Here is a 20,891-nt window from a genome sequence, read left to right as displayed (position 1 = left end):
CCCTAAACTAAGAAAAGCCTTAGACTTTTTCTTAGCAAATCATTGTAAAGAACGAATAATATTTTCATTAGTTTTCTAGAAGCCACTCTTTAAAGTAAAAACCCTTTTTGACGGCAAATGGGTGTAAGACCGTCGTGTATTTCAAGAGACGATTTTTTCAAAAATTTTTGTATTTCGTCTTTAAGATTGTGTGTTGTTACATACAAAAAGTACGAGGATAAAGCAATCAAATGAGCTTTTAAAAATCTCTCCATAATGTTTCAGCAGCCCACTGTGGGGTGTCTTTTGGCCTGAAACACCCCACAGTGGCAACTAAAAGAAAAGAAGCTTCTCATGTGAAAAAGTGATTTCCCCTTGGGAGTTTTGGCTGTGGTAATCACAATAGTTCAGTATTCATTTCGATCTGACAAAATTTATATGGGGTTTCAGGGTATTTTCTTAAAAACCCATTTATTTATTTTTGAAACGAACTTTTATGATTAAGTTAATTAAAATTATGCTTGCCATTCTTGAATCAAGTTCAAATGTCGACTCTTCTAACTTAAAAATTTTTTTTTAAACGCGTTTTTAGGTTTTTGGTTACTCTGTGCTAGAGTTTCTTCTTTATTAGGTTGCTTTTCAGGGAGCAGCCAAGATCGATTAAAGAAGTCGTTTCTGAATAAATAAGTATCGTTTAATTTTCAAATTTTTATTTTATAAAAAAGCAATGATGTGAAAGAAGATTTTCCTTTTTGTATATTGTGTATTTTCTTTACTGCTTTTTTGTAATTTCTTTTTTTTTGATTTTTGAAACAGGCATAATGAGAGAAAGAATGTCTTTCTTTTAAATATAAGAATAATCCTTTGAGAGTGAAAATTTTTCTGTTTCCCTTTTATAATGCAGGTTATCGTCCTCTCTTCGTGATTGTTGAAAGTGGGGTTTATTTTACAGTTTTTCATTTGCTTATACTTGCAGCAGGACCAGACATATTCTTTGCATCAGATGGTATCTGGAACTCATATATTTTTTGGGAATTTGACGATTTGTAAGCTCTCTAGACTTGTGGGTTAGTTTATACGAATCAGTTCAATTTTATTTTTGCATTCACATACAACTTTGGTTAAGACAACTTCAAAATCTCTAGCATAAAATGGTACACATAAACGCCAGAACTCCACTGCTTGCCCTGACTGTCTGCATCCTGTTCAAATAATACCAAAACTGGATTTCTAAAACAAGAACTGAGCAGATGACCTGGGTAAGTGACCTCTACTGAAAATGTCGCAATACCACTGGTATTTCCCAATAATGATACATTGACTAGTCTCCACTCCCAAGAGACAAAAGAGACGGGAACAAGGATTTTCCCTTCTGGTTTTTTGAGTTCATATAAACCAGTAATAGAGATTTGATTTTTATTGGCTAATTAAAAAAAAACTTTTCTTTTTGTTGTAACATTTTCGCTTACTGAAATAACAAATAATTCGACTTGTGCTAAAAGCACGTATCTTATGGAGTATTGAATTTAACTTTAAAACTTATAGATGCTTTGAAGATTTTTAATTTGAAATTTACTAAAGGGGTATGAATGAGAAATTTGGTCCTGAATTTAAAATTTTCTAAAATGGTATGAACGAGAGATATGGTCCTGAATTTTATGGGGGGGGGTTGCTGGCCTATATGTTGAAACCAAACAAACAAAAAGAGTATAATGGAAGAGATAGGGGGATACTTCAAGTTATCCTTAACTTTAACGATGAAAATTGTAAAAATAAATTTGTAATACAATTATACATTGAATAACCCGGTAATATACATAATAAAAATGAGAAACTCTGTCATAAAAATAAGAAGCGCCACCCATTTGTCTGGCCATGCGTTAAAATTAATACAATTTGAATTTGTTGGTCGCATGGCTCTGAGAAGATCTGGTAACCAGGTCCGCCAGGTCGAGCGGTTTTCACTGGAACCTTGATCTAAAAGTAAGAAAAACACAATAAAACAGCTTTCTGGTACAGAAATCTAATGATAAACCTAATGATACAATTATACATCAATAACCTGGTAAAATACATAATAAAAATGAGAAACACTGTCATAAAAATAAGAATCGCCTCCCATTTGTCCGGCCATGCGTTAAAATTAATACAATTGGAATTTGTTGGTCGCATGACTCTGAGAAGATCTGGTAACCAGGTCCGCCAGGTCGACCGGTTTTCACTGGAACCTTGATCTAAAAGTAAGAAAAACACAATAAAACAGCTTTCTGGTACAGAAATGTAATGATAAACTAACTTTAATTCTAATACTAACTTTAAATTGTCATTGGTCACGGTAAATTGAATCCATTTTTTTTAAATTAATGAAAGTAATTATTCCACTTGCGATTGTGATGATAAAGAAAGTCTGTATCAATATATTTTTGAGTCTTAATTATATGAAAATGAAATAACAGAAATGCAATTCAAATTACAAGAGTTTCCTGACTATGGCGTTTTAAATATTATTCCTATTTGGATAATTAAAGAGGCTTGGCATGCAGTTTGAATCAAACAAAAAGCCTGCATATAGAATTCTTTTTCTTGTTTTTCTCTTCGTTTTACTTCCTAATACTATATGTGACCTTTTCATTGTTTTCTTTATAGCTTTCTGCCATTTCATATTTTCTTCAGCTTCTGTTATTTTTGTGCATCATTTTGTAGATCTGGGAGTGAAAATCTCTGTACGGGCTAAGTTACAAAATAAAATCATCTATTAATCCCCTTAACGAGCAGTAAGTTTAAAGAAAAGGAAGTAATATGCCTATAACAAAGGACTCACCAAAAGGAGCTGTGCCACTGACTGTTGCTCTTGCCTACAATAAATAACACTTTGTCTGATTCCTCTTTTTAGGCTCAAGTCCTCTTTTCATGCTCAAGCTCTTCAAGTCACCAGCTTTCTTGTGATCTAGAAAAGTTTTATCAAATTCTTCTAACTTATGATAACCATGAGCCCTTTCAATATGGGTTTTGTTACTGGTTCTGTTAAGTTTTAATAATGCCAAAAGATCTTGGACTGCCCTTTCAACCAATCCAAGTTTTTGATGAACATCTCTGCTCCTGTAACTTTTTGCTATTTCCAATGGACTATCGTCGCCTGATTCAATGCCCACTGTATAGAATCGAATCGCAACATAAGGTAAGCCCGCCGCACAAGCAGAATTCCCCTTAGATTTCCAAATTGTGTTGACCTTTATAAAACGATGGTTGAACAATTGTTCAAACGATATCCTATCTTCTGGGGCTCTCTTTAAGAGGCCATTAATTATCTCTGATAGGTCTTGCGATGTTCCAGCTGGAAATTCAGGCCAAGAGTTTGGAGTCAATCTGATTATGAAGCCATCAAAAGGTAATATTACCATTTCATACATAATCACTCCGAGACTCCATAAGTCCACTTTTGCATCATATGGACCACACGCTATTTCTGGAGCCATATAGCCAGGAGTTCCAACACGGGATGTAGCCAGGTATCCACTGGTCAGAAATCGCGACTCACCAAAGTCGGCGATTTTGATGGTTATTTCAAATGGCAGTGGACTATCTGCTGTGTATGTTCGTCCAAACGAAAGAAGAATGTTTCCTGGTTTTAAGTCTCGGTGTATGATTTTTAACTCCCGTAGGACTTTCATGGCAGCAGAAAATGTGATTTAAAAGGATAACTTCTGTCAAAAATTCTTAAATACAGGACCAAATCTCTCATCCATACTCTTCTAGAAACTTTTAAGTTCAGGACTAAATTTCAGTTCCTGCCGACTGCGCCATGACCTCTCAATTTTCCCGTATTATTACATCCTCCCTGTTAAAATGGCTTAAATATCATTAGGAGCAGTCGAATTCAATTGATGCATCTCTTGTGCTTCAATTGCATCATTATTTATCCTTTTTCGCTTCAGGAGTTTCCCATATTTAATTGTTAGTAGCGCTCTTATTGTTAGTGAAATAAGGAATACCATGAATATAGTGATTATAATATTATACCATGGGCTCATGACGTTAGTGCTGGTTGTGATTAGAGGTGTTTGGACAGTTGTTTCTTTAGTTACAAGTCTGCAACCTTGTTTGATTGTAATAGTTCCAACCTCCTGTAACAATATTTCGGTTCGATAACTGGGCTTAATTTTCCGTATTCTTGTAGAAGGATAGGGTTCCCACCGTCTTTTTAGGTACTGTAAATAACCATAAATCATTCCGTAAATTAAAGAAAGTTTCTATTTGGTATTTCCTATCAAGGCTTCACAAGAGTCGGGAATATTTTGTTGCTGTGATTCCTTTAGGAATAGATCTAGCATGCATGATCGTATCTTTACATTATATATAGGTAATGTTAGTTGACAGACCAAATTTTTAAATGACACGCATTCTTTTAATTCCTCGGCATTTGCTAGTGCGTATTTTCTTCTCTCCTGATCTATTAACATATACTCCGCTTCCGGGATGATGCTCATGAAGGAGTTTGTCTCTTTAATGTTGATGGGGAAGGTAGATATTTTGTACAGGTCATATATGGATTGTTGATTAATTAATGGAATTGTGACTACTGCAAACAGTTGTTCATTAATCTCTGTGATATGCACCTTTAGTTTGGTATAATATAAAAACAAGTTAGCTACTTCTGGTTCTACCGGTAAGTGGAGACCAAATGTTAAGTGAGTTTTTATTTCGTTTAGGATGTTCTTAAGGTCCGAGGGATCTACTAAGTCGTAAGAAAGGGATCCTCCTGTTAATTCAAATAACGCGAATTCAAATTTACTGACATCAGTAGCTAAGTTCAACAAAGACATAATAATAATGTCGAGTGACACCATTTTTTAGGCTGGAATCAGAGATTACTCTGTCTACTTTATTTTTTAAATAGTTCATTGTGTTGACTGTTCTTGAGATTTTCTTGGATATGGCCTCAATTTTGTCTTTTTGATAATTGGCGATACTTTCTTGTATTTTTTGCACATGTAGTGTTGTATTCATGGCCGTGTTGAGCCTTTTAACATTATCTCTTGATATATTTAAATCTTCTTCGGTTGAAAAACCGAATAGTCGAGAAGCAAACTCCCCTAATATCGGGATCAAACTTGTTGAGCTTTTATATTTACTCCTCCGGAAAAATACTTCAAATATACGTGTTGTGCTTTGTTTGAGTTTTTGTATTTCTGTATTGAATAGTTCCTGTATTGAATCCTACAGGCCGCGCCAAATGTTACGGGGGGAGGGAAAATAAGCGAGTTTGGTGGGAACTTATTGCTTAAGAGGGGATTTTTACCGTGAGGTGCTTGGGACTTTTCTAAGTCTTGGTAGCTTAATGTGGATATGAGATATGGGAGCTAAATTAGTAACAGAATAAAAAGGCTTTGTATATAATCCCCAGTAACCTGGGAGACAGAATCATCTCAGTGATGATCGAGGTCTCCTGAGATAATATAGATTCCCTTGGGACCGTACCTGAAGACTAGAGGAACTGTACCTGATGCCCTAGTACATAGACAAAAGATGATTAAGTACAATAAGGTTTATTTACTTACAACATACAACTTTGGACAAAGCAGCTCCAATAACTTATAGCATGAAAAGGTACTCATGAACACTGGAACTTGACTATTATAAAACTCCTGAAACGGAACTACTAACTGCCTGCGTTTAGCTGATATAAGTCCAACGCGTTCAAGCAAGAACTTGGCGGACAGGCTTGGTGACCTGGGCGGTTGACCTCTAGCGCTAAAATGTTGCAATACTGCTGGTATTCTCCAATCATGATACCTTGGCTAGTCTCCGCACCCAGAAGTTATTTTCGTAACAAGGATTTCCCTTCTGGTTTTGAGTTAAAAAAAAAACAAAGTTCAAATAAACCCGTTGGTTGGTTCCAAAAGGAACATTTAACTTGTGTCTAAAGGCACGTAGTCCACAAAATATTGAATAACTGCTAAATTCTATAAGATTTTACTTTAAATCTTTTTCTAATTTGAAATTTACTAAGGGGTATGACTGACAAATTTAGTCCTGAACTTAAAAAGTTTCTAGAAGAGTATGGATGAGAGATTTGGTCCTGTATTTGAGAATTTCTAAGGGGGTGTGAATGAGAGATTTGGTCCTGAATTTTATAGAGGGGTGGCTGGTCTATATGTTACAGTTTTCCAAAGCTGCTAAGCCCTTCAGTTTTTTTTACTGATTACGCTGACCTTGTTCAAATTGTAGAAAATCTTCTCCTAATTATAAAAAAACACAAATTGTCATTGATCACGGTAAATTGAATCCATTTTTTTAATTAATGAAAGTAATTATTCCACTAGTGATGGTGATGATGAAGACAGTCTGTATCAAGATCTTTTTGAGCGTAAGCTTTATGAAAATTAAATAACAGAAATACAATTCAAATTACAAGAGTTTCCTGACTATGTTGTTTTAAATATTATTCCTATTTGAATAAGCAAAGAGGCTCGGCATGCAGTTTGAATCAAACAGAAAAGCTGAATATAGAATCATTTTTTTTCTTTTTTGTCTGTATTTTACTTCCTAATTTTATATTTGGCCTTTTCTTCGTTTTTTTTATACCTTTCTGCCATTTCGTATTTTCCTCAGCTTCTGTAATTTTGTGCACCATTTTGTAGATTAGGTATTGAAAAGCTCTGTACGGGCTTAGTTACAAAATAAATTCATTCATTAATCCCTTTAACGAGCAGTAGGTTTAAAGAAAAGGAAGTGAGATTCCTATAACAAAGGACTCATTATAAGCAGCTTTGCTACTGACTGGAGCTCTTGCCACAGAGTGAAATAAAAAAAGTGAAAAGTTTAGGATTTAGCTTAGTGACCTAGATAGTCAGTTGTTTATTTAAAACCAACTTTGGCTTTTCATTCATTCCATGCTCCCATACTGTTTGACTCAGACAAAGAAAATGGCATTAAAAACAGAAATGTGATGGTTCAATTCTGCTACTAAACACGAAGAAACAGAAGGTGTACATGTGAGAAATCTCGTGACTCGAAAAATTTTCTTACTTTTTATTGTGATTCACTTTCTGACGTGAGCTTCAGTCAAAATTTGATTGGCTAGCGAAAATACGTCAAAGCCGTAAATAAAGAGAATAAAAGCACAAATTTTTTCACATAGCTACAGGAGTTTTTTTTCTTCCTTTGGAAGCATGTTACATACTGAAACTTACCAAGACGCTATTTTTTCCAGTTATCTTCGATGAACAATACAGCAAGTTTTTCCAATTTAATTTTTTGCCATTCCTCAATAAATTAATACACTATCCTCTATTTTGATTGGGCTACCATCGGCGATTGACAAATCTAGAAACCTAAAAGAAAAAAAATTACTGACACAGGTCCCTTCCGTCCTCATGAAATATGGATTCGAATTTCAGTTTTTTTTCGGTTTGTACTGTATTTTTTCTGATTTCCGCTGCCTGAAACTTTTCCTTGTCTGTTTGTCCTAAGTTTTTTTTTTACGCCAGAAAGAGAGAGAGAGGAAAACCATTCTGCTAGATTTGAGTAATTTGCAAAATTACATGTTAAAACACAATAATTGATTCAACAATTGGCTAAGGAACAATTTTTCTATGATCTTGGCTCATCCTTTTGTGAATATAAATGTTGGCCGTATCCTCCCAATTGAGATCCTACCCATCCCGTAAAACATACGGTTATGACATTTATCATTGGTTTGATTACTCTTCACAATTGGGAATATGGTAAAGCTAGATTATTAAACGTCACTGCATTTTAAAAAGGAAATAATCCTTAGTTAACCTTAGTTATTTTGTGAGGAAAACACATATTCCCTAGTCTAAAAGTGTATTTGTTCAAAATAATTAAACATGATTTCTAGGAATAGACAGAACAAAGCTATTTAGTTAAACAATTCGTGGAAGGAACTGCAGGTAAAGAGGCACCCTAAACTAAAATAAGCCTTCGACTTTTTCTTAGCAAATTATAGTAAAGAACGAATAATATTTTCATTAGTTTTACAGAATTTACTCTTAAAAGTAAAAACCCTTTTTGACGGCAAATGGATGTAAGACCGTCGTGTATTTCAATAGGCTATTTTTTCCAAAAAGGTTTTTTCATCTTTAACATTGTGTGTTGTTACTTACAAAAAGCATGAGGATAAAGCAATTTCCAGTCAAATGAGCTTTTAAAAATCTAACCATGATGTTTTAGCAGCCCACTGTAGGGTGTCTTTTTGCCTGTAACACCCCACAGTGGCAACTAAAAGTAAAGAAGCTTCCCATGTGAAAAAGTGATTTCCCTTGGGAGTTTCGACTACGTTAAACACAATATTTCAGTATTCATTTCGATCTGATAAAATTTATATGGGTTTTCAGGGTATTTCTTTAAATACCCATTAATTTATTTTTGAAACGAAATTTTATTATTGATCTTAATTAAAATTATACTTGCTATTCTTGAATCAGGTTCAAATGGTGACTCTTCTAACTTAACAATTCTTTTTTAAACGTGTTTTTATATTTTTGGTAACTATTGGCTAGAGTTTTTTCTTTATTTGGTTGGTTTTTAGGAAACAACCAAAATATATTAAAGAAGTCGTTTCTGAATAAATAAAAATTGTATGTGAAAGAGTCCTGTGGTGGCGCAGTGGATTTTACCTTAGCTTGGTAATACGAGACCCAGAGATCGAATCACGCTGCAGGAATGCACTGCAGGGCCGACGCAGGGGCCTAAGTAGTCAAGAAGCGTCGTTAATTCTTAATTAAAATGATGTGAAAGAAAATTTTCCTTTTCGTATATTGTGTATTTTCTTTGCTTTATTATTATTATTTTTTTTTTGAAACAGGCATAAGGAGGTTGAATGTCTTTCTTTTAAATAGAAGAATAATCCGTTGAGAGATAAAGGGTTTCTGTTTGCCTTTTATAAAGCAGTTTGTTGAACGAATAATATTTTCATTAGTTTTACAGAATTTACTCTTAAAAGTAAAAACCCTTTTTGACGGCAAATGGATGTAAGACCGTCGTGTATTTCAATTGGCAATTTTTTCAAAAATGTTTTTTCATCTTTAACATTGTGTGTTGTTACTCACAAAAAGCATAAGGATAAAGCAATTTCCAGTCAAATGAGCTTTTAAAAATCTCTCCATAATGTTTCAGCAGCCCACTGTGGGGTGTCTTTTGGCCTGAAACATCCCACAGTGGGAACTAAAAGAAAAGAAGCTTCTCATGTGAAAAAGTGATTTCCCTTGGGAGTTTTGGCGGTGGTAATCACAATAGTTCAGTATTCATTTCGATCTGACAAAATTTATATGGGGTTTCAGGGTATTTTTTAAAAAACCCATTTATTTATTTTTGAAGCGAACTTTTATGATTAAGCTAATTAAAATTATACTTGCCATTCTTGAATCAAGTTCAAATGTCGACTCTTCTAACTTAACAATTTTTTTTAAAACGCGTTTTTAGGTTTTTGGTTACTCTGAGCTAGAGTTTCTTCTTTATTAGGTTGCTTTTCAGGGAGCAGCCAAGATAGATTAAAGAAGTCATTTCTGAATAAATAAGTATCGTTTAATTTTCAAATTTTTATTTTATAAAAAAGCAATGATGTGAAAGAATATTTTCCTTTTTGTATATTGTGTATTTTCTTTACAGCTAGGCTTGTCCGAATAAACTATAACAGATGGAAAAATTCTTATCACGCCATTCGATTCGCCGTGCCTGAATTAATGACCGTCAATACTTAACTCAAAAACGATTTTTTGTAGTTACTAGGTTTTGGCAGAGGACAGCGGCATTTAGAGCAAGCTTAGTTATATAAGGTAGTAGGAGGGTGTTCAAAAAGTTTGCTAAGAGTACAAGCTACCGTTTTGGGCTTATAAGAACTACAAGAAACCGGATCTTTTCCTGTTTTTAGAAGTGACGTAACGCTACGGCATAAGAACATGTCGGGCACACACGAACTACTCAAACACATTTGAAAAAACAGTTGGAGATGAGATACCAGTTCAAAAGAATTCGGAACAAGATTCAAAACACTAATCCCATCAATATCCAAAGATTTTGATTTTTAACCCTCAATACCTTTAACAATAGCCCACTTTTCAACTGGAATCACATGTCTCTGACATAAACGTGACGGCAAATTAATTTCAAGCAAACATGAGAAACGCTTGTGCACTGCATAATTAACTTTCGAAAATATTGAATTTAAATATTTATTGGATCACATTGGAATATATTTCAGCTTTCTCGACTTTTGTCCGTCCTGTACAGTTGTATTAACGCTACTACTACGCCTACCTGATTTACGAGCTGTTTTGTCTTTTTTAAGATTTCTATCTTTTCTAATTGTACTAGCGGCATTTATGTCAGGAAAATCCGAATCAAAAATTTTTGGTCCAACGCCAGTTCCGTTTGATGCTAATTTCTTTTGAAATAGACATCTGGCCATTGCGTGATCCAATTTATCAGCACGTTTCATACCTGTGTAATCTTTAAAATCTGTATCATCGTATTCTTTTATTGCTTCCTTATTATCTACAGTTTCAACCATCCCTCTTAATGATTCAAACCAGTCGTCTTCATCATAGTTGGAGTCGTCTAATTGCGCGACCTGATTAGTGATAGTCTCATTTGCCATTGAAGGAAAGAGAACCTTTTGGAAAACAGTTGCATAATACTCATGGCCATGCTCAACCACCCATATTATTGTGCCTCAGTCTCAGTCAAAGTTAGAGCAAAATAATTAACAACCGTACCACCTAAGGCAGTTAACATATTTGGATTAAACAAATATATCAAAGGGCTAATAGATAGCTTACTGGAAACTTTTTTCGTAAATGCTAATTTCATTTCATAATGTCGCCTTGGATTCGCTGTATGTGGCACCACTTCTATGAGTTGTATTCCATTATCACCAAATATTTGGAAGCTTCCTTCTTTCAAGAATCTATCAATCGAGGGTACACTCATATTTTTTAGCCGTATCTTTCATTTCAGGAGTCTTCAGCATTTTTGAAGAATATCCTACGCAATGATCCAGCACTCTATGATATAGAGCAACGTCTACCATACCGGGAGCTCCGCAAACATATAATCTAAGAACCGTTCAAGTGTTTTACCAATGGTGGTTTCGTATAATTGCAATACACTTTCAGATATATCATTCTGGAAGAAAAAACGATTAATTGTTGGATCAATTTTGTACATCTCTGGCATATACAAGACATAACTTTTATCTTGAAATTTGATTGCACTAACTGTGCAGGCTAAAAGTTTAGCAAAAATTGCTATATGGCTCAACGTTAAACGGCGGGCATATTCAGAGAAGTTGGCGGTAGATTCTGATTTGAATATAATACTGTCCTCTTGATTTAACTTCAATCTCCAAGCTTGCGCTGCCATATACGCGACAAAATTTGATGCAATTCCTTTTGGTAAATAAGGCTTCAGATTTCTTATTCAAACATATTGGTTTGGCTGAGAACAATTTTATGTAAAGCATGATATTTGAAAGCAGATTCTTGTATTCAGAAAATCTGATAGCATTCCTATCCTCTGGGTTTGATCCAACTGCATTTTTAGCAACATTATTCCAACGCATCTATTGCAAATTTTCGTATTATCTCTAGTGCCAGTAATTCCCGTAAAATCATGTTTGGGTAAGGATAACATGGATCTGAAAAAACTGAGAATGGATTCATAGGCAAAGGGGCACCTATCTTTTAAATTCTTAAAGTTAGTGGGGATGACGCTATTTGGTATATCATTAACAACAGATAATGGCGATGAGGATATGGCTAAGGGACAGTTTGAAAATGTATATGATACTGAAATCATAACTCCATCAGTTGGGCCGTTTGATCGGGATCCTGTATTCATCACCTTTAACTCGACGGTCCTCTGTCGCTGTAGCTCTTAATAAACCCCATACTGGGACTATCTTTATCTCATCCTTCGCTTTACTATTAGCTTCGGTCGGAATTGGTATATCATCATATTTTTCATTACCCCAGATCACACTTGGGTCATAATTCGGCATTCCTACATCTGGGGTACTACTTGTACTTTCCTTAGAACTACTAGCTGTAGATAAGCCAGAATCAATTTTATCAGACACATTCGTGTTATCAGTACTATCCATTATTGCTAGAAATATTACAAAGCTTCTTTCGCTTAGATTGGTCAAAGTCACTGTATAATCTGAGAATCAAGAACTTTGTGTAATTAGTTGCTTCTTCTTCACCAAAAAACTGTGAAACTTGAAATTAATAAAATATAGTATCAACTCCAATACAAAATGGAACAAGTCAAATATTTCTTCTAACATTTCTTGGATAGTAGGTGTCGCAATTTAGTTGTTTTCTTCTTTGTTCGGATCTTTGATCAAAGCTCTACAAGCTATGGAAAGACCGCCCAATCAATTCTAAATAGTTTGACCACACAAACAAAAACAGTATAATGGAAGAGATAGGGGGACACTTCAATTTATCGGATCGCCCGAACGACAACAATTGTAAAAAGAAGATTGTAGTACAATTTTACATTTACATTTTCAAATCTTTTCTATCCGCTATAAATGAGACAATTGAGACGGCTGTAGCTTGGTGCTTTCCTATTGATCTTAAAGCCAAGGAAATACGTCTCACCAGATACCTAAAGAAAGGAAGGCCTGATAATTATCCACACTTGAAAAGTTTAAAATACCTTAAATTAAATGAACATACATAATGTAAATCACAAGGGCTGTTTGAATGGTGGTTCTATACATGTGTTTCCAGTTTTCAATTTTCTGCAGCGGAACATTATAAGAGAAAAAGATACAGTTATCAAGATTGTATCAAAAATTTTCGCAAAAGATACGATAAAGCAGGCACAGGATTTGTGCAAAAGTGCCTAGAAATTTAATAATCTTTTAAAAAAGCTTTCTATTGTTCTAATAAAACGACCCTTGTGTTTCAGGAGTCGTTCGGAAAATTAGGACAAAATTTAAACTTTAGCGTAAACTTTAGTGAGGTGTTGAGGAGGGGTCAATCCCCTTTGGAAACGTAACCATTTCTATGCGTTTTAAATTTTAATATGGCTCCTTAGTCTAAGTTGAAGAAACCTCGTTTTTAAAAATTAATTTCTGATCGATTTTTAATTAATGCCAGAAAATCTGCCCCCTATTGTTTCTACTCTGTCTTTGTTTGTTATGGAAAGGCAGTGTGGTCTTCGTCGCTATTTTTGTAAAGAATTAGATACGATTTGCCAAATTCATTAGTATGTTCGTAACTAAAATTGCTACAGAGAAAACTTAAAAAATTTCACCTAAAATAGCTTAATAAGTCGATGAAAATTTAAAATAATTTTATTCAACCTCTTTGGCAGTGCGGAAAATTAAAAAAACAAAAAAAACAAACAAAAATCATTAAAACGGTAAATTGCCAGTAAATATGCCGGTAAAGTACATTATAAAAAGTAAAACTACTGTCAAAAAAAAGTAGAATAACCACTGTTTTTTCAGGCCACGGGTTTGGACACGGGTGTATTGGACAACAATTGGTCGGTCTAACTGCACTCACTATCTCTGTTACCAAGGTCCGCCAGGTCCGGTTATCACCAGGAGCTTCTTCTAAAAGTAAGAAAAACACAATAAAACAGCTTTCTGGTACAGAAATCTAATGATAAACCATGGATTACTCAAGAGATTCGGAATCTGATAAAAGAGAAACAAATTGCATTTAACTGGACCCGTAAAAGATTTCAAAAGAGTAAGAAATTTAATTGTATATAAAATAAGATGTTCACGTAAGCACTATGGGTCTAAAATAATAAGCAAAATATAGAAATCCAGCCCAAGGAAGTTTCATGATAAGCCAATAAGTTCAGAACATTATCGGCAAAAAAGTAACCAGAGTTGAAATGAGATGTCAATGGTAAACCCCTGTTACCTAGTGAAATTAATGACTTTTTTGTATCAATTTGTAAAATTCATCCACAACTAAGAAAATTACCACCAGTGCTGTCACTTACTTGAAGTACTTTTACTTAAAGTACTACTTAAGTAAAATTTTCCATTACTTGTACTTGTACTTAAGTAAAAACTCTAGGGTGTACTTATTACTTGATATTTAAGTAAGATTACGAAATACTTATCACTTAAGATACTTTTAATATAGTTGTTTTTCAAATACTTTCATTGAGATCCGATCACCCGTTCGTAAGCTAAGAATACCTCATTTTTTCTAATTTTTCAGAATTACCCCCCCCCCCCAATTACCCCAAAGAGAGCGGATCCGTTCCAATCATGTCAATCATGTATCTGGGACTTGTGCTTGTTTTTCCCATCAAGTTTCATCCCGATCCCTCCACTCTAAGTGTTTTCCAAGAGTTTAGGTTTCCCCCCTCCAACTCCCCCAATGTCATCAGATCCGGTCGGGATTTAAAATAAAAGCTCTGAGACACAATATCATTCCAAACATCAAATTTCATTAAGATCCCATCACTCATTCATAAGTTAAAAATACTTCATTTTTTCTATTTTTTCCGAATTAACCGGCCTCCCACTCCCCCCAGATGGTCAAATTGGGAAAAAGACTATTTCTAATTTAAGCTGGTCCCGACCCTGATACGCCTGTCAAATTTCATCGTCCTAGCTTACCTGGAAGTGCCTAAAGTAGCAAAACCGGGACCGACAGACAGACAGACCGACAGAATTGGCGATTGCTATATGTCACTTGGTTAATACCAAGTGCCATAAAAACCGTAACAAGTTGCTGAGAACAGATGGTGGTGAATAAACCGAATTCCCGACAGCATGTTTAAAGAAGAAGCAGGACCTTTTATGTCATAAGCGTCTTTAATCTCAAACTAACTGAAAAGTCAGCATGGCCAAACAGCTTCCATTTATACTCCAAGGGAGGTACTTTACTGTAAAGGGGGAAATTGACCAAGACGGGTCTGTGAATGCATCCCGCAAGTTTTGCCCCAACAAAGCTGTAAAGGGACACATACATGCAATGACCAACTTCCACAAGCATTTGAAGGTAAATAACTCCTATTTGCTGCCTATTTGTATTTATGTCATGTGTCTTTTTTCTTTAATGTCATAGTTAGCCTTATTCAATCAATTATTGGGCCACTCCATCACTCCAGGGACTGATGGCCCATTGGTAAATGTCAACTTTCGTTCCAAGTGCTCTAAAGTGTGTATTACTGCACGAGCCGAAAGTATGTTACCTATACAAGACTTCAGGTATATTCTGTACTAAGTAGTTGTATAGATAGTTGTAAAGAGGGAAGGCTGAGCATAAAAGATTAGAGCTGTGACAACCTTGTAGGACATTTTTGGGTTCCTGTTAATTTATAAGTTACTCCTCTCTAATCCCACAAGGGAAATCCCGGTTGCACAGCCTTATAGAAAAGTTGGAGTAAAATTTTCATGTGTTCACCTAACTAGAGTCATGAGTTAAGAGCATGGTTGCAGCACGACCTTGAGACATGGTACCCAAGAAACTACAGCCTAATTAAAAGACATTGTTTTACACCAAATTTGGAGCAATGAATATGTTTTCTTTTTTTTGTTTTGCTTGGCTTGTAGATGGTCGTCTAGCCTCCACTCGCCATGTTATTTTACAAAAGGCTTCCCTGCCACCTTAATGAAAAAAGAAGAAGGAGAAGATAAGATCCCTTGCAGAAATAGCGCATTTTTATAGGTACTTTTAATATCAAAGTAAGTACACATAAAGATAGACAGTATTGTGAGACAGCTACATTCAGTGAATGCAATGGTCTAATAGTGGCCACAAGGTGTTTGGTCACATTGGCCTATAAATTGACATGAATATTAAGATAATATTAGTGAGTGCTATTATTGAATCAAAACTAAGCCTTATTTTCTAGTGTTTGTAGAATGAATGTAAACGCGAAAATTAAGATGAGTAACTACTTACTAGGTACTAATGATATTGGTAGACCTCAGGATGCGAATCTGAGAAAGTATTTAATGGTCAGTGGGGCACAAAGTTGGAGAATTTTGGACTTCTAAAACCGGATCTCTAAAATTGGAGGTCCAAAAACTAAATATACTAATACACGGGGAAAGGGCTGTTTCCATGATTAGTGATTCACAAGTAACTATGTATTCGGTAATTCGCATTTTACTTCCAATAATATATATAGAATATGGAAAACTTTACGCAAAAACCTATGTAGGAAGTTTGATTTAGTATGAGTTGTTCTCCCAAGCTGCTAAGCCCTTCAGTTTTTTACTGATTACGTTGACCTTGTTCAAATTGTAGAAAACCTTCTCCTAATTATAAACTAACTTTAAATTTTCATTGGTCACGGTAAATTGAGTCCTTTTTTTAAAATTAATGAAAGATATATATATATATATATATATATATATATATATATATATATATATATATATATATATATATATATATATATATATATATATATATATATATATATATATATATATATATATATATATTCACATTAGATAGTTCACCAGACATCTTGGTATTCGAATACTTTCTAAGGTGTAATTAATATGTATTATTTGCATAAACGCACGTATTTTTTCTCATCATATCCTTTTTAAATTTGATTGACCAGTTTTTATACGAATTATATTATATTTTAGTATCTTATAATAAAATGAAGGATCGACACATTCTACTATGTTTTTGGACATGATAATTTCTGTTTCTTTAAATACTCTTGACCAAAAGTTTTGTTCATTTTTGTGTAAATTGACTGTGATTGTCTTCAGTGTATCATAATCTTCGTCATATAGACTTTGATATCTTTCTACTATGTCATTTTCTAGGTTATCGCTCATATAGTTTTTGTAAAGTGAAAGTAGTAAGTTTGATTTTTCTAATAAATTGAAGTCTTTTTCTGCTAATATTAATAGAAAATGTTGAGGCATTATGATTGTGAAACCATCTACATTATATTCAAAATAAAGACTTCCGTCAATGAGGTTTGCTATCAGGGAGTAGTCCTTTTCGGGGACCTTCTTAAGTAATACCTCAAAAGTGATGGATGAAAATTTTCGCATGTATTGATAACCCTCCCTGATTACTGTCTTCGAAAAGACACAATATAACAGTATAATCATTGCTTCTCTTATTAAATTACTTTTGATGATGATGGGGATTTGTAAATATAAGGATAAAGATTCATAATCTAGATTTCTTACTGCGTTCTTGACCGAGTTTTCCAAAAGCAGGTCATTAAATTCATTATTGAATCCTGACAAATCGGGTAAGCTCCGGGTTACTTTCGCAGACTAAGGGTTTAGCTCACGGTTCTGGAGGTTAAATTTTAGTTTTTGAATTTAAAAAATTTGGATTACTTAGTGCTCTACTTAAAGGCATTTTGTTAGTTTTTACTATCAATCAATATAAGCCAAAGGTTACCTGTTTAGCGTGGGTTTCGCTTGAGGATGATCTAGAAATAGTATGGTATTAATTCCTTTAGGTCGAAAAAATTTAAGTTATTTTATTCCGCTATGCACTGCTTTTCATATTCAGCGCATGGTGCAGTGCGGAAATTATATTTTTATGCGGCGCATTAAACATTTTCTTATGCGGCGCATTAAGTTCTCTTATACGGCGCATAGCGTAGCGTAATGCAGCGCACGGGGCAGCATATTAAGTATTATCCTTTGTAGCGCATCGTAACCAATTCATTTATTATTTTTATAGCAATGCCTGGAGTTTGTTTATGAGCTACAAGATTAGATTGAAATTTTAGGTTAAACAATAAATAGGTAAGTGTGGCATTTTCAATTTGATGGAATAAAGAAAAGGACGTATCTTTTCTTTAGGTATAAATACAATAAATATTTACCTCTGCAGTACGCAAAGGCTAAATTATGGCGTATAAATTTTGTAGTTTTTTTTTTATCCAAAATTCTCATCATTTACATAGAATTTAATTTTTACATGTTTTAACTCTTCATATTGTTCTTCATAAATGCAATGGATTGAATTGTTTATTATCATTGGATCAAACTCGGCATCGTACTATAAATAATTTTCATATATTCCAAGCAGTATGTTTTCATTTTCAACTATTCTATAATCCATGTCTATCAGTAATCCTAGAAACTTTAAAGGCCAAATTATTTTGAATCCTGGTTCTTCTCGTGTGTGCCAAAAGTTTTCGTGAATTATGGATGCTATTAAAGGACATTTCTTGGGGGGTGTTGCAAGAAGCAGCGCTGCAAAGGTGTATGTTAATGCCTATAATTGTAGTCTTTTCTCATTACATCTTATGAAAAGGAACCACACAATAAAATAATCATTCCTTGTATAATAAAATCGTCGCTAAGGATGATTGGAACTAGTAGTAAAGAGCTTAAAGTATGATGCTGGAAGTTCTTTACTGCATTTGTCACCGCAGAGTCAAGGATTATTTCGTTTAGTTCATGGTCCATTTCTGAGAGGTTAGACAAACTTTTGGTTTTACTTGGAATCCAAAAGTCTCGTCTCGTAGGCACTTGGTTTTGGTTGGGTCTTAAAGTATCAGTATTGCATAAAGTTCTTTTCCGTGGCATTTTTCGTGGTTAGTACTAGTTGCGCATATAAGTAGGTTAATTAGCTAATGGGTAATTACCTTTTCAGCTTGAAGTTCTTCTGGGGATTCGTCTAGAAATGGTATGTTTTGTTATCATTTGAATGTTTTGAATTTAATTTATCTTTATACGTGTCTTTCTTTGCTTTCTTTGACTTTTTACGCTTTGAGAATATTTTATTTCCCCTTAAGACGTATTCTTGACATGTTGGATCATTCATGAATTTGGTATAATATCGGATTTCATCTAAAGGGTGATGCAGACCTTCGTATTTGGTAAAATTCTCATTTTCTTCAATTTTCTAGCATATTTTGGGGGTTTTGCACTTGTCAATTAAAAGGAGGTCAGTTAGAGCGGGGCTCTTGCGAAACCAGTAGTGAATATTAAATCTTTGTTGTAATTTTCTTATTAATAATTGAAGACTTGTTAAATTTTTTCCTTTTTTGTTTTCATTTGAGTGCTTGATTTTTACTTCCCCTCTAGCGGGTCGATATTTTGGGGTATTTCCTAGTTTTAGGCCAAATCTATAGGTTTGAGGTTCAAATTTTTTTAGATCATAATTAAGGTACCATATTACAGCATACACTTCCTTCCCATTTTCGTCTTGGATCAAAATTGCAGCTCAATATATAACATTTTCTTTAGCATGAATTATTGAAATAAATTCCGTGTCTATAATTGCCTTGGACATATTTTGGTAGTAAATTTGGTAATTAGTTAAATTGAGAAGGAGTTAGCCACTTAGAGAAATCGGAGATGATAAAAGGAAATGTTCTGTAAATTGGAAATAGGAAATGTTGAATGACAATAAGAAAATTACAACATGCAAGAACTTCTACTTAATTTCGTTCAATAACGTGCGCGTATTTTATACAATGAAAAGCATTAGATGGAGTACTATCAGTTGAAGTAGCGACGGGAATTAGTATAGATACGGCGTATGAATCGAAGTAGACTCATAAGTGATATCCGCCACAACTCCCGACCGTGGACCTCCAAGGATTTAGGTTTTTTGATTTTTTTCGTAAATTAATTAAAATTATTTTTTTTAAGCTCTTCTTTTGGGCACTTATAATTTACTTTCACTTGTTCACTTTATCACTGGTTTTAACAGCGAAGAAGTAGCGTTCAAGGATCTGAACCGTTACCACTAATGGGTCCAGCAAAGTGGCCCAGTTAATTGTCACCGCTCCTGACCTCGTTCGCAGTTTTAATTGCTAATTCTGAAACTTCCTGTTTGCTATGCGCAAGTTATAGCGATATTAATAAGCTTTATAATTAAAGTTTTGTTAATGTTAAATTATTCTTACGGCAAGATTTGTTAGTAAAGGGAGAGATTTATGCAATTGATTGAAGAAAACAGAGGTCAAGAATTTTGAAAAGCCTCCCCAACTCATCCAACGAAATGATTAATTGGGGACGCAATTCGAAACCCTAGCCACAAATGTTTGGAATCCTATGCCACGAAAGGGGGGGTTCTTATGATAGGGATATTTTTTCAGATTAATATGCAATAAGGAAATGGCAATTAGGAAATTATGGAAAACAAACTGGAACACGTTTTGTTCCTCGGCCACGGCTTGCGGGGGCGCTTGTCATCACCTTACGTCTTAAATGTGTTTTTAAGGATAATGATGCACTTTAATCAAGTATTTGTGAATGATGATACGAAGCTATAAGGTTGCTTTAAATACAAGATTAAAATTCTTGCTGGGACAGCGTTAGTTATAGAGGTTTTAACAAGCTTTAACGTTAAGGAATTTTTTGGCGGTAGCAAGCAAAAACAGTTGTACTTTTATGATTATATTCTTGCTAGAAAAGATGATCCGGAACTTACTTAAAATATTGAGCACTTTAGTTGACAGAGCAGGCCAATTTTTCAATTTTAGTCTTAGCAAACTTCCTGAAAAGTACTTTTTTTAGGGATCTTTTATCATGGAGTGGTTCCTCGGTGACAAAATTTTTTTTAATGAGTTATTTCTTGATTTTATTGGTAGATGATTTATTTATTTTACCCCTGGCTTATAGATTTCTTATTAATATTCTAATTTATCTGGCTTTTCCTCTTTAGGTTCAGCATCCTTTTTCTTTGGTTTTGCCAGCGATATTAAATCAAATTTTTAATATTGTTTCTTTAGGAACTTTTGACCTTTTTGGCTTGGGCAGTAGCACTATATGGCCTTGCTTTTTGTGAGCTCCTGAGTATGCCTGTGTCTGATTCACTTTCTGTTTCTGAGGAACTGGTACTCGTAGATTTAGTACTTATTTCTTTGGAAGATGTTTGGGATTTTGGAGTTGACCATGCTTGAACTTCAAAAATTTCTTCTCCTCGTGATGTAGAGGGTTTACTACTTTG

Source organism: Artemia franciscana, unplaced genomic scaffold (genome assembly GCF_032884065.1).
Source record: "Artemia franciscana unplaced genomic scaffold, ASM3288406v1 Scaffold_209, whole genome shotgun sequence".
NCBI classification, from domain to species: domain Eukaryota; kingdom Metazoa; phylum Arthropoda; class Branchiopoda; order Anostraca; family Artemiidae; genus Artemia; species Artemia franciscana.
This window is presented reverse-complemented; position numbering follows the sequence as displayed.